Here is a 12,061-nt window from a genome sequence, read left to right on the forward strand (position 1 = left end):
AAAAACAAAAAAACAGGTTTACCATCGTTGAGAAATAGTTAAAAATTGTAACCTGTTCATTAATCTGTAGTAAAATCTTTTAATTCATATCGTAGTGCAATAAAGATGATTTTGAGAATATATATATTCTATATCTGTTTTCAATATCGTCAATATTATTTATTTGCTTGTGGATAAACTTGAGTAACGATTTCAATAATTTTTGTACCGGTGCAAATGTACATTATACAAGGATATAGGCCATAAATTATCACGCTACGAATCATCATAGTGAAACATACTATTCACTGCGGTATAGGGCACAGCGGGAAGTTTCTTGCACAAAATATGGAGCAGCCTGACTGGAGAAGTTCCGAAAATCACAGCTAAACAATACTATATTGAAGCAGTGCTGTGTTCTTATTCGTGAGTAAGGTGACCAGAGCTCCTGGAGGAACTGGGGGTGAGGTCGGCAACGCGCTTGCGGTTCTTCTTGTGTTGCAGACGTCTATAAGCTAAAGTAATCGCTTACCGTCAGGTGAGCCGTATGCTTGTAATGCTTGTTTATCGACCTAGTTATATAAAAGAAAAGGTCACATCGATTCTATGCTCGAGTTGTTAGAAATGTCCCACGAGTCTGCGGTTGCGGTTGTTTCGCGCCACAGTTACTGGTACTGTTGTTATGTTCGCTATTTGTCACTATTGTTATACTTTAAATTAACTTTCTTTGCTTGCTTGTTAGAGGGTTTGGAAATGTCTTCACAACCCTGTAGACTACAGTCTGTGACTGGTGTGGAGTTAGTTCCACGGAGAGGAACGTGCCTTGTACGGCATGTTATGTTTGTTTAAATGTTGCATACATTCCACCTATAACATATGTAATTATGAACATATGTGCAGCCATTGTGACGTGGAACTATTTGTTCTATATATATATAAATATCTTATACACACACGGTCGTCTGTTCCTGTGCTAAGCAACTTAATGCTCGTGTTATAGATAATCGCCGACTGTTATAGCTAAATATTTTCTAAGATAAATATACATAGAAATAAAACAAAAAAGCAGGGTCAATTCAAACTGCGGCAAGGGACTAGTCGAATTATATAAGGTAATCCTGTGACCTATTCCTCTCTTGAGATTACGGGTTATGTTATGCGTAGATAATATTTTTTTCTTAATATTTAGACTGACTGTTTATCAAAGATATAGTTTCAAATATAGTTTCAAAATACAGATATACTCTGTTTGTCACCATTGTATGTAATGCTTATGTTTTCATTAACGTTATATTTATTACAAGTCAATTATTTACTTGAGTCTAATACTGTACAATACACTTAAGATATTCACTAAAAGCGGACTTGACTGCATTTTCCAACCAACATTATTATCTACAAAAACAGCAATCATTGTTACGAATGTTTTTTTGTGTACGAGGATGTACAAAAATACGTTCTTCCGACAGTAATAAATATGAATTACATTCGTTTAAAAAACAACAGAAAAAAACGTTAATAGAATCAGAATTTATTCTCGCAATGCGTCATACTCCAGTTAAATCTCGCGACCTGATGACCGAAATGTGGCTAAACTAAAAACATAAGTAATGCGCGCGCCTGATTCATGCATCCGACTCGTCGTAGAAGTCGTCAGCGGGAGGCACAGCACTAGTGTGGTCGCTCGTTCCGGTACATCGAATGATGTGCGGGATTATACCTAAAAATGTTTACGTATGTCGTGCAAGAGCAACACACAATGTGACTATAGGAATAGTTCATATCATTCAAATGTTACGTAACCAAACAAGTCATACTCAAGCGTGTTTGCTATGAGATTTTTGCCATTGAAATGGAGAAGTAAGTGACTGATGAGTGGCTACTTTTTCTGATCTTCTCCTTATGCGAATCGCAGCTATCGCTTCAGCCTGTAATATCCCACTGCTGGGCATAGGCCTCTTTCCCCGTGGAGGAGAAGGATCATAGCGCTCCAATGAGGATTGCAGTTATCGTAAAAACATAATCTTTTTTCTATTGCAATGTGGTGCGACCGTTGTGAACTCAGCTGTATAGGAGCTGAGACAGTTCCCGAAAATTACAAAAAAAAAAAGATATATACTATCCAAACTATCTTTGTCCTGATTTGTATAATCAATACGTTTATATCGGATATTCTAGTTAGAAATGGCAATCGCGGTCTATAAAAAGGCATGTTACCGTAAAAGGCTAAATTCATAATTATCTAGACCAGCTGCCACACCTCTGCGTCGATGCGGAATTTCAATGATTCCACAATGGCCTGCAACTTCGCCCACTCGACGACGATTAAAACAATAAAATGTGGTAGCAATTTAATTATAATATTTTATAAATATTGAGATCACTGTTGTGTTAACATTTATTATTTATATTTATTAAATAAAATTGTAAAAGTTCGCAAGTGATTTAGTGAGATTTTGCTTGCCTCTTCAAAGAATACAAATATTTCTTTGAACCACATAACTACGTCAAATGGTTTATATTACATAAGTTGTCTGAATGAGTATTTTGTCCTCAGTGTATTGAAATTATCTAAATTACAATAAATGTTACAATATGCCACAGTCATGTACTTGTTTAGAACAAGAGTTTACATAATTATATCATTAAATTATTACTTATAGTGAAATTAGATTATTAGTATTTACAGTTAAAATAGAATGAATGCAGTTTCAATGTTTGTCTTATGTGTACGAGTACATTCAGTTAGTGTCCATGTCTCAATGAGTCCGCGAACATAATCGTTCACATTACAATCGCTCCGTCAACGAGCGTCAACTAAGATCTTCATCAATAGCCCGCGTTCGCGTTCATATCTTCAAAGGCTCTTTAAACGAACAATTACGATTACCGATTACGTAGAGATATCAATTGCTAGATCGTGTCGAGCGTTCCTTAGAACGCATCGTTGCCGTCAAATAGACGAGACAACAGAACAATAAGCATAGTGGTAGATAATAACAACAATGAACACATCACGCTTAAAGGCTACCAGAGATATGAAACTCTTTGTCTGAAGACGCACAAGGCGAACAAAAGCCTAGTCTACGGCAAATATCTATATGACGGAGTTTCAGTACAGTAATAAGTAGTACTAGAATTATTAATAGTATACTAGAATTATTAATAAATCGAAGTTGCGCTTTTTTCAATATAAAGGACATTTCTAAATAAACTCAGCATAAATAAAGATAACTTACGGTACAGCACCGCATATAATAAAATATTAGAATACATTTTTTACTGTGGTGAAACCAGTTTGAACACTAGTACCTATCTATGTATGTAGCTGAAACTGTGTGTACAATAATAATTTTATAAATATTTAAATTTTTCAATACATAACTCATTGAAACCAAATTCATGTTTTTGTACATATGTTTTCTTATAACATTATCACATAAAAAGTCGACCCAGTTTTATTATGTAACTGTAGATTATTATGCAATGCTTTCATCCGGACACGCTTTAATTACCGTGTCATAGGTAATAACCGAACCTCAACACACCGTGGAGCGAGCCGTCAGTGTGATGTGAGCAATAAGACCGCGGAAGTGTCGCGCGGAGCGGGCATAATGGTGGATATTAGTGCTCAAGGAGGTGTGTAGGTCGCTCGGAGCCCGCGGCAGTTGTCTTAACACTCAATCATATGTTATACATGTAATAAAAATGTAATTAGCTTGTTTCTGTACACGAGAAATGTTTGGAAAAATTTCTGGGTCTCTAAGAGCTAATGCTCTCTCGGCTAATGCCAAAACAAGTATTTTAGAATTTTTGCCAATTCTTACATTATTAACATTATTATTCTTACGTCATCACGCACAGTTTGCACGAAAGCAGACGCGATTTTGAAATTTTGAACCTAGAGTTCTAGCAGAGAACAGATGTAGGTTTCAATCTGATATATTGAAATGAAGCTATTGGGGTGAAATAGTAACGAAGTAATTTTGTAACTATTAAGGGCCCTTCCCTTACCTCTGTTTCTCGTGTTGCAAGGATGTAAAAAAATTTAAATGCATTTTTCTTTAAAACTCAGTAGTTTTCTGTTATGGCCAGTGGCCATTCTTTTAAACTTTAACACATAATAACACATAACGATACATTTTTGAATAATTCGTACATTCACACGTTACCCCGCTAGGTGTTACTATGATTGCCGTATAATGTGATACCAATTATTCGTAATAAAGTGTAATTTATTTGTGCAATCTCGTTTCAAAATTGAGAATTAGTGGTTTGTATGTGATTAGCATTTAATTTTACGAATAGAACTATAACATAAGATAAAGAGCCGCCTATCAGCTAAATTAGGTTTAATTTTCGTTTGTCATTACTTTATGTAATTATTTTATACATAGTTTGTTGGAATTGGTTACATTATTGTCACAATATTGTCGCATCGTCGAAGTAATTGCGTTTAAGGAATTAACTTTTTGAATTGAGGTTACGCATTTCTTTCGAATTAAATGTCAGCCCAAAGTTGGGCTTTTTGGACGATACCCGTGGCCGCTATTTATTTATCATTTGTTGTGAAGTGTATTGTAGTAATTTTCTCTTGTTCTACAGTAAAAGTGTGGTCGTTACAATTAAAAAAACGTATCATTCACAATATTTCCCTAAACATTTGCTGCATTAATATTTATCACTTGCTATCAGTTAAGGAACAAACGGCATTTTTGTTAAAGTTGTAATTGTAAATGAATTTCCTTATCAAACAGTCGTAAAGATATTTTTCATAATTACGAGTTACAAAGAATAATATTAGGCGACGTTCCTACGTCTCTCACATACACGCAAGTTTGTTTCAAGCATTCTTTGATGGAATTCTTTGTTTGACTGAGGTTAGGGCTGTTCAAAATCAGGAGCATCCCGACAAGGGAAGTGCTTCGACCTTACAGCAGATCACAGGTAAATGTCACTGCTTTCAAGCAGTTTTGTGCTTCTGTGGTTAGTAAGGTGTCCAGAGCTCCTGCGGAGAATTGGGGGTAGGGTCAACAATGTTTGCGACGCTGCTGGTGTTGTAGTGTCTATTTTTTTTTTTTTTATACATAGATAGGCTGGCGTTTGACCGCTATTTCACCTGATGATAAGTGAAAATGCGGTCTAAGATGGAGCACGCTTACCTAGAAGTAACCTATTCACTCGCGACTTAAAGATCCCCAGGTCATAGCTTTCAGGAAACACAGACGCTGGTAGAGAGTTCCATTCTTTGGCCGTACGGATCAAGAATGTACTAGCGAATCGCTTAGTGCGTATAGGGGGAATGTCAACCATATAAGGGTGACGAAACGCAGAGCATCTGGTTGTACGATGATGGAAGGGGGAGGGAGGAATCAGGTCATGGAGTTCTTGCGCACACTCTCCGAAGTGTATCCGATAAAAAACCGACAGGCCGGCCACCCTACGCCGATGATGTAAGCTTTGCAGCTTTTTGGCGACCAGTGCATCGTCACCGATGAGCCTCCTGGCTCGTCTCTCAATTGATTCAAGAAGCTCCAGCTGGTACTTGGCTGAACCATCCCAAAGATGAGAGCAGTACTCCATGCATGATCGAACTTGTGCTTGATATAAATTCAGAAGCTGTTCCGGAGTGAAGTACCGTCTCACCTTCGCGAGGACGCCCAGTTTTTTGGCAGCTGTTTGAGCTTTTGCCTCTATGTACGAGCCAAAATTGAGGGTGGATGTTAGAGTAACGCCAAGAAGCTCCAGGTGGTCGGATATGGGCACGGGCACACCTCGGAAAGAGGGAGTCAGTTGGAAAGGACTCCGTTTTGTCGAGAAGAGACACGCCTGGGTCTTAGAGGCGTTGAACTTGACCAGATTTGCATCACCCCAATCAGAGACGGCTTTAAGGGACAAGTTCAGACGCTGAATCATGGCTTCCCTCAGCGACTGGATCTCAGACCCACTCGCTCGTGCGTCGGATATGTAACGCTCGACAACGGTGCTGTCATCTGCATACCCAAAGGTCCCGGGTTTGAGCAGGTCGTTGATGTGCAGCAAGAATAGCGTTGCCGAGAGTACAGACCCCTGAGGGACCTCGGCATTGATGACCAAACGATCGGACTCGCAACCGTCTATAACCACGCGAATTGATCGATCCCTCAGGAAGTCATATATCCAAACACAGAGAGAAGCGGGTAGGCCGTATGAGGGAAGTTTGCTAATAAGGCCATCGTGCCAGACCCTGTCAAATGCCTTCGAGATGTCGAGCGAGACCGCTATGGCTTCCCCGTGTTTCTCGATAGCCTCACTCCAAATGTGTGTGGCATACGCGAGAAGATCACCCGTGGACCGCTTGCGGCGAAAACCGAACTGTCGGTCGCTAAGAAGATCGTTCTCCTCAAGGTGTGCCAGGAGCCGATTATTCAGTATACGTTCCATACTCTTACAGAGTATGGACGTTATGGAAATAGGTCTGTAGTTGACAGGGTCAGCTCGACTGCCCTTTTTGGGCACAGGCTGCACGTTAGCTTGCTTCCAGGCTTTCGGCACTTGTCCTGTCGCTAGAGAGAGACGAAACAGACGTGTCAGGATTGGAGACAACTCTGGTGCGCAAGTTTTAAGTACTATGGCAGGTATTCCGTCAGGACCACTAGCTTTGTTCACGTCCAGATTGCGCAAGGTTTTAAGGACCTCTTTTTGACGAATTCGGACTTCAGACATAGACGTCTCGCATCGAATCGAAGAAATTGGAGGTGTGGCGCTGCCTGAGTCTAAACATGAGGATTCCGCAAAGAGATTTGCAAATAGGTTTGCCTTCTCCTCTGCGGTGTGGGCTAGTGACCCATCGGGTTTTAGCAGTGGAGGTAGTGAGGGGCGACAGAAGTTCGACTCAACCGACTTAGCCAGGGACCAAAAGGCCTTACAACCAGGTGGGTATGAGGGTGGTCAAATCGAGCCCTCCGCAGAGCCTTCTTGCAGGACTTGGCAGCTCTATTATAGGCTTTCTTCCTCTGGCTCACGTCTGTTGTCTTGTGGTTACGAGCATCGACCCAGGCCAGGTAAGCAGTGTTCTTTTCTGCTTCAGCACGAGAACAGTCAGAGTTGAACCAGGGTCGAGCTGCCACGGAGGCTGAAGCGTCAGTGAATGGAATGTAATACTCCATTCCCTGACGCAGCACATCAGCCACAGCATTCGCACATGATGAAGGATCATCAGAGGAGAAGCAAATCTGCCGCCACGGGTACGATGCAAAGAAAGAACGCATCTCATCCCAATCTGCTGACTTGTATCGCCATATTCGCCGGGTGCCTTTGGGGCAGGGAAAGGGCGGCGAATAAAAGGATACAGACTTCACCAGACAGTGGTCGGAGCTGCCTAAAGGCGATGAGACCGAAACCGAATAGCGGTCCGGATCTGTTGTCAGCAGTAGGTCCAAACAGTTGGCAATATGCGTGTCAACATCGGGTACCCTAGTTGCTTCTCGGACTAACTGGGTGAGATTGAGCGTTGAAGCGAGGTTGCGAATCTCTCTACCAGCGTGGTCAGTGTGCTGGTATGGGAATAGCCACTCTTGGTGGTGGGCGTTAAAGTCTCCCAGCATTACCAATTGAGCAGTAGGATACCGCTGCTGAGCCGCGTCAGCCGCCTCACTAAGGTGTTGCATAAGCCTGGTTGTCTCCACATCTCCGCTGTGTGAACGGTAAACACAGACGTAAAGAATTTTCGCCACTCCTGTATCCACCAAAACCCATAAGTTGGAGAAGTTGGGGTCTTCAAGATTACGGTCTATAAGCTACGTTAAGCGCTTACCATCAGGTGGTTATTTCATGAATACTAAGGTTGTGCGTTTCCTTATCGAGACAATTTCGTATAGAAAAAGTTTTTAAGGTTGTTTGTGTAATAAAAAGTTGTTTCTTACTAATTGCTTTTTTTTCGCAATAAACAGAAAATAATATATGTTTTTGATTTAAAAAAAACTCAATCGATGTAACGACTTCGACCACTGAATAATAAAATGTATAAACAGATAAAATCGCTACAAATTGCAATTTAGCTTTACATTAATAAATCGCAGCCACGTACAATTGTTATTTATTATTAAGAATTCAATAGCTCAGATTATCTCTGCGAGTTCAGTGGAGTGTGTGGAGGAGGTCTCTATAGAGCGCAATTGAAAGGCGTCGACCTTTCTCACTACACAATTAGCTACGTTTAGTTTTTCCGTCAGCTTTAAACAGGCGGAGCTGTGTGTGTGTGTATTGCGCGCGTGTGTGTGTTCGTGTGTATGTAAATATTGTTTCTCTGAGTACATAAATATTACTAGCAATAAGCGCTATCGTATATTTTGATCAATTCGTGTCACCGCAGGCATTATTCTTATGCTACTGCATATATCACATACAATCAGTATGTCGTTAGGATACATGTAGGTACATACAACATTCAATAATAATAATATAGGTATGACTTAAAATGTAATACATGCTCGGTAAAATTGTAATACAATATTTCATAAAACAGAAAACTGAACCTTTTTTAAAATGACTTGCTTTGGTCTGTTGTAGATCTGTTTATCAAAGATCTCTTCAAATCTTTTTCATTCGTGTCTATCTTGAGACAATCTGTTCCTAGTACATCAATATGTGCTGAATGAAATATTGAAGCTTCTTCTAAGTATACATATTATCAATGAACAACACAAATATTTGTTTTTTTAATACTAGCTGTATTCTGCGCGCGTTTCTACGCTTTTTTTGTATCGTCATGCAACATATTTTAATTGATTCTATAAAGGATATACAGACAAACATTTATTTTATATATATTTACATATATATATAGATGGAATAAAGGAGTTATCCTTTATTTGATAATAACAATTGATAAGTTAAACATTTATGCTTATAATGCTTAGTGCGACAAGGTTGGCACCTAGTTAGCCATGTGTGACCTCGATAAAACCGTGTCCCTTCGAACCGGTTGGCAGCTCGCCGTCAACCTGTCGTGCTCGTTTCATTAGCGACTAGAACTAGACATTTCAGAGCAATTGCCTCGATAAAGCACGCTAATCCTTATTAAGTCGCGTTCAGTTTCCCAATCGGCTTAAACGAGAATATTTTAAATTGTTTTCAAATTACCTCTTACTTAATTTGGCCCGCTATTAATTCGTTGACTTAATTTGTTTGCTTGTGCCATCCATTTTTTTCCAAAATATGTGAACAGATTCTTTGAAAAGTGATTGAGGAAAGTATAATTATACGTTTTAACATCATGTCTCTTTCACTGATATTTAGGATGTTTATTTTTAATTTTTTATCATTTAAAACCTTCATTAATTAGTTTGCAGAAAGTTGTCAGACTCGATAATTTTTTTTTTTTGTTAATTTTATCAAAAATAAATTCAACTCCAGTCAAATGTCAAATGTAATTTTGTACCTACTTAGTCTTTTGAAACAACAGAAGACAATAAAATTCAACATCACGAATTTTTTCTCTGTCTAATTGTCAATTCGCTAAATACCGCTGATCCGTAGTTCTGCTGACCCCGCAGGCTCAGCTAACCCTACTGACCCCGCAGGTCAATTACACACAATTACGGCGCACACGACAGTTGAAGTTGTACAATTGATGTAAAACAACGAACTTGTCACAACAACAGAGGTCACGACCCCGCACTGTTGTCGACGATAACTGTGTTGTTTTTTTTAATAAACATATGACAAATTTTTACATAACCATTTTAGCTATATGTTAATAGTTTAAGGTATTGAAAACATTGGCCTTTAGTTTATTTATAAGTATTATTTCATGACTTCAGTTTGCAACAATGCTGTAATGTGTGACGGTAATTGCTAAACGATAAATACTTGAACAGTCACGTCACCGTTGCTTAGAAGAGGAACACAATAACACGTGTGACAAATAACAAGCACGTAGAGGTGACCCGTCATTATCACACCATGTATAAGATAACAAATGAATTTTGAAAATCAGATTTTCAAACACACACGTGCCGGAACAAGAAAATTCATATTTATTGAAAAAAAAATGAGAAAGTTTTAAAAATTGTTTCGTTTCTGTCATAAATGTCAGATTTACAAAACAAATAATTCTAAATTACAATTTACATTTGTTCACACATTTAGAACAAGTTCATACTCTGTACAATCGGATTGAGAACCTCCTCTTTTTTGGAAGTCGACTAAAAATATGAAAGTGATTATAGCGGTACAGACACACCTAGTGCTCCAGGCTCGTGAACGATCTGATTGCACTTTCTAACTTCTGACAAAGACTCGAGTAACAGAGTGGTTTGTCGACTGAGAGTTCCGAGAAACTCTTTAGCGCTCATTTGCAGCATAATTGTAACGACATTAGTCGATATAAGGCGCAATCTGGATCATAGGATGAAAGTTATATCCACTTCCTACTCAATATAATAAATCAACTCAATGTTCCTTATATATAGTATTGCTTGCTTTCTTTCGCGTTTTTTTAGCCTACGCTTCTCTATCATCTTATCCTCATGTGACAAACCGCATGTTTGCCACATAGTACAAAAACAATTAGCACCATAATGCTTTTCATAATAAAACTGTTCTTAAAATTTTAATTCTCCTAAAAGAGATTACCGTCGCCACTAGAATAAAGATTGGTCAATAGAGGATAGTTAAAATTAGTTTTTAAAAATGCGTCGTGCTGTAAATATTAGTCGCATGCAATAACACGCCGCAAGTGGCGATCTCGTAACAGTTGTCACTGTTACACAAGTTATAAAACCGCCCGCCAATGTCAGACCTTAATTTATAGGCTATTCAGACGAATTAGAGCCTGGAGGTGCAATTATTAAGCGATAGATGGTTTTTTATTCGTGACGTAACAAAATGATGGAAAAGGATGGACGTCCGAGAAAACATTGAATCGTGGATTTTACATGAGAATTGAAATGGTTAGAAATAATCTGTAAGCGTTGAAACGCTGAATCCCAGGTGAAGGTTTCCTATCCATGAAGGAATGGGGAAGTTTAGTTCACTGATGGTTCACGAACAATAAAACCGACGGCTTTACATGCTCAGAGTGGCTGCGTAGGGAAACCCGCAAGAACAAACCCAGACCAGAAAATATTGATTTAACTACAAACACCTGGTTTGAACGAAAATTTTACCCAGAGTTGTTAATGTTTATGCAATTACTACGTAAAAAACTTGCTCTCTTACAATGCCCCGTAAACGTTTAAATTTATCAGACAAACTGACCACACCTCCCCTTTCATCAAATAACAACTTAATGATTATTAACACTTTTAGCGTAATATACAGCTGGCTTTGAAACACAGGCTGAAGACGGGCAGCAGCGTCTTCGGTGCGACAAAGCCAGCCCTGCGGTCACCAACCCGCCTGCCCAGCGTGGTGGCTATGGGTAACACACATGAGTTAACGCATTTTTTACGCGAACTTGTGGAGGCATATGTCCAGCAGTGGACTGCAATAGGCTGGAATGATGATGATGACGATATTACAGCTGCAATATAATAATATCTACATAGTATATACTTGATAAGTCGTTCAGAGTCATTAGTTCACTATAAGAAAATGAAACTGTTTTATATAAATATACTTCATACTTTTATATAATGTACTTCAATAGACGCCGCACTCATAGAGACTTGATACAACTAACCCTTGAAAAAATTGTGCAGTTAGACTTTTTAATTATTTGAAGTCTGTCTCCATACACTTTAATATTTGTCTACAAACGAATCAAACAAATTGCTCAGCCGACCCGGTCCAGGACCGCCGACGACCGTCAAACGATGTGCGTCAAGCATGTGCAATGAAATATGCAAAACATTTTCGCAACGATAACAATTATAGAAAATAGTCCATTGCGCAACTCGACCGAACTCGATACAGGCGCCGGCGTACTTAGCATGCGATGCAAACACACTGTGGTAACACTCACCTCTCATTGTATGGATAGGTGCTAATTCGATGCCGTTTGTATTATAATAGCGGTATTGTGAGGCAACTCATAATCGTAGCGACTTAAAATATGGGTCAACTATGCGGACTTTATGCGCTATCAGTTATGTGGTGG

At 39.0% G+C, this 12,061-nt stretch overlaps 1 protein-coding gene across 1 annotated transcript in view; it reads left to right on the forward strand.

The window, feature by feature from the left end:
• Positions 1 to 12,061, forward strand: part of LOC123654448 (mucin-22-like) — a 125,120-nt gene that overhangs the window by 71,402 nt on the left and 41,657 nt on the right. The window lies entirely within an intron of this gene.

Source organism: Melitaea cinxia, chromosome 6 (genome assembly GCF_905220565.1).
Source record: "Melitaea cinxia chromosome 6, ilMelCinx1.1, whole genome shotgun sequence".
Taxonomy (NCBI): domain Eukaryota; kingdom Metazoa; phylum Arthropoda; class Insecta; order Lepidoptera; family Nymphalidae; genus Melitaea; species Melitaea cinxia.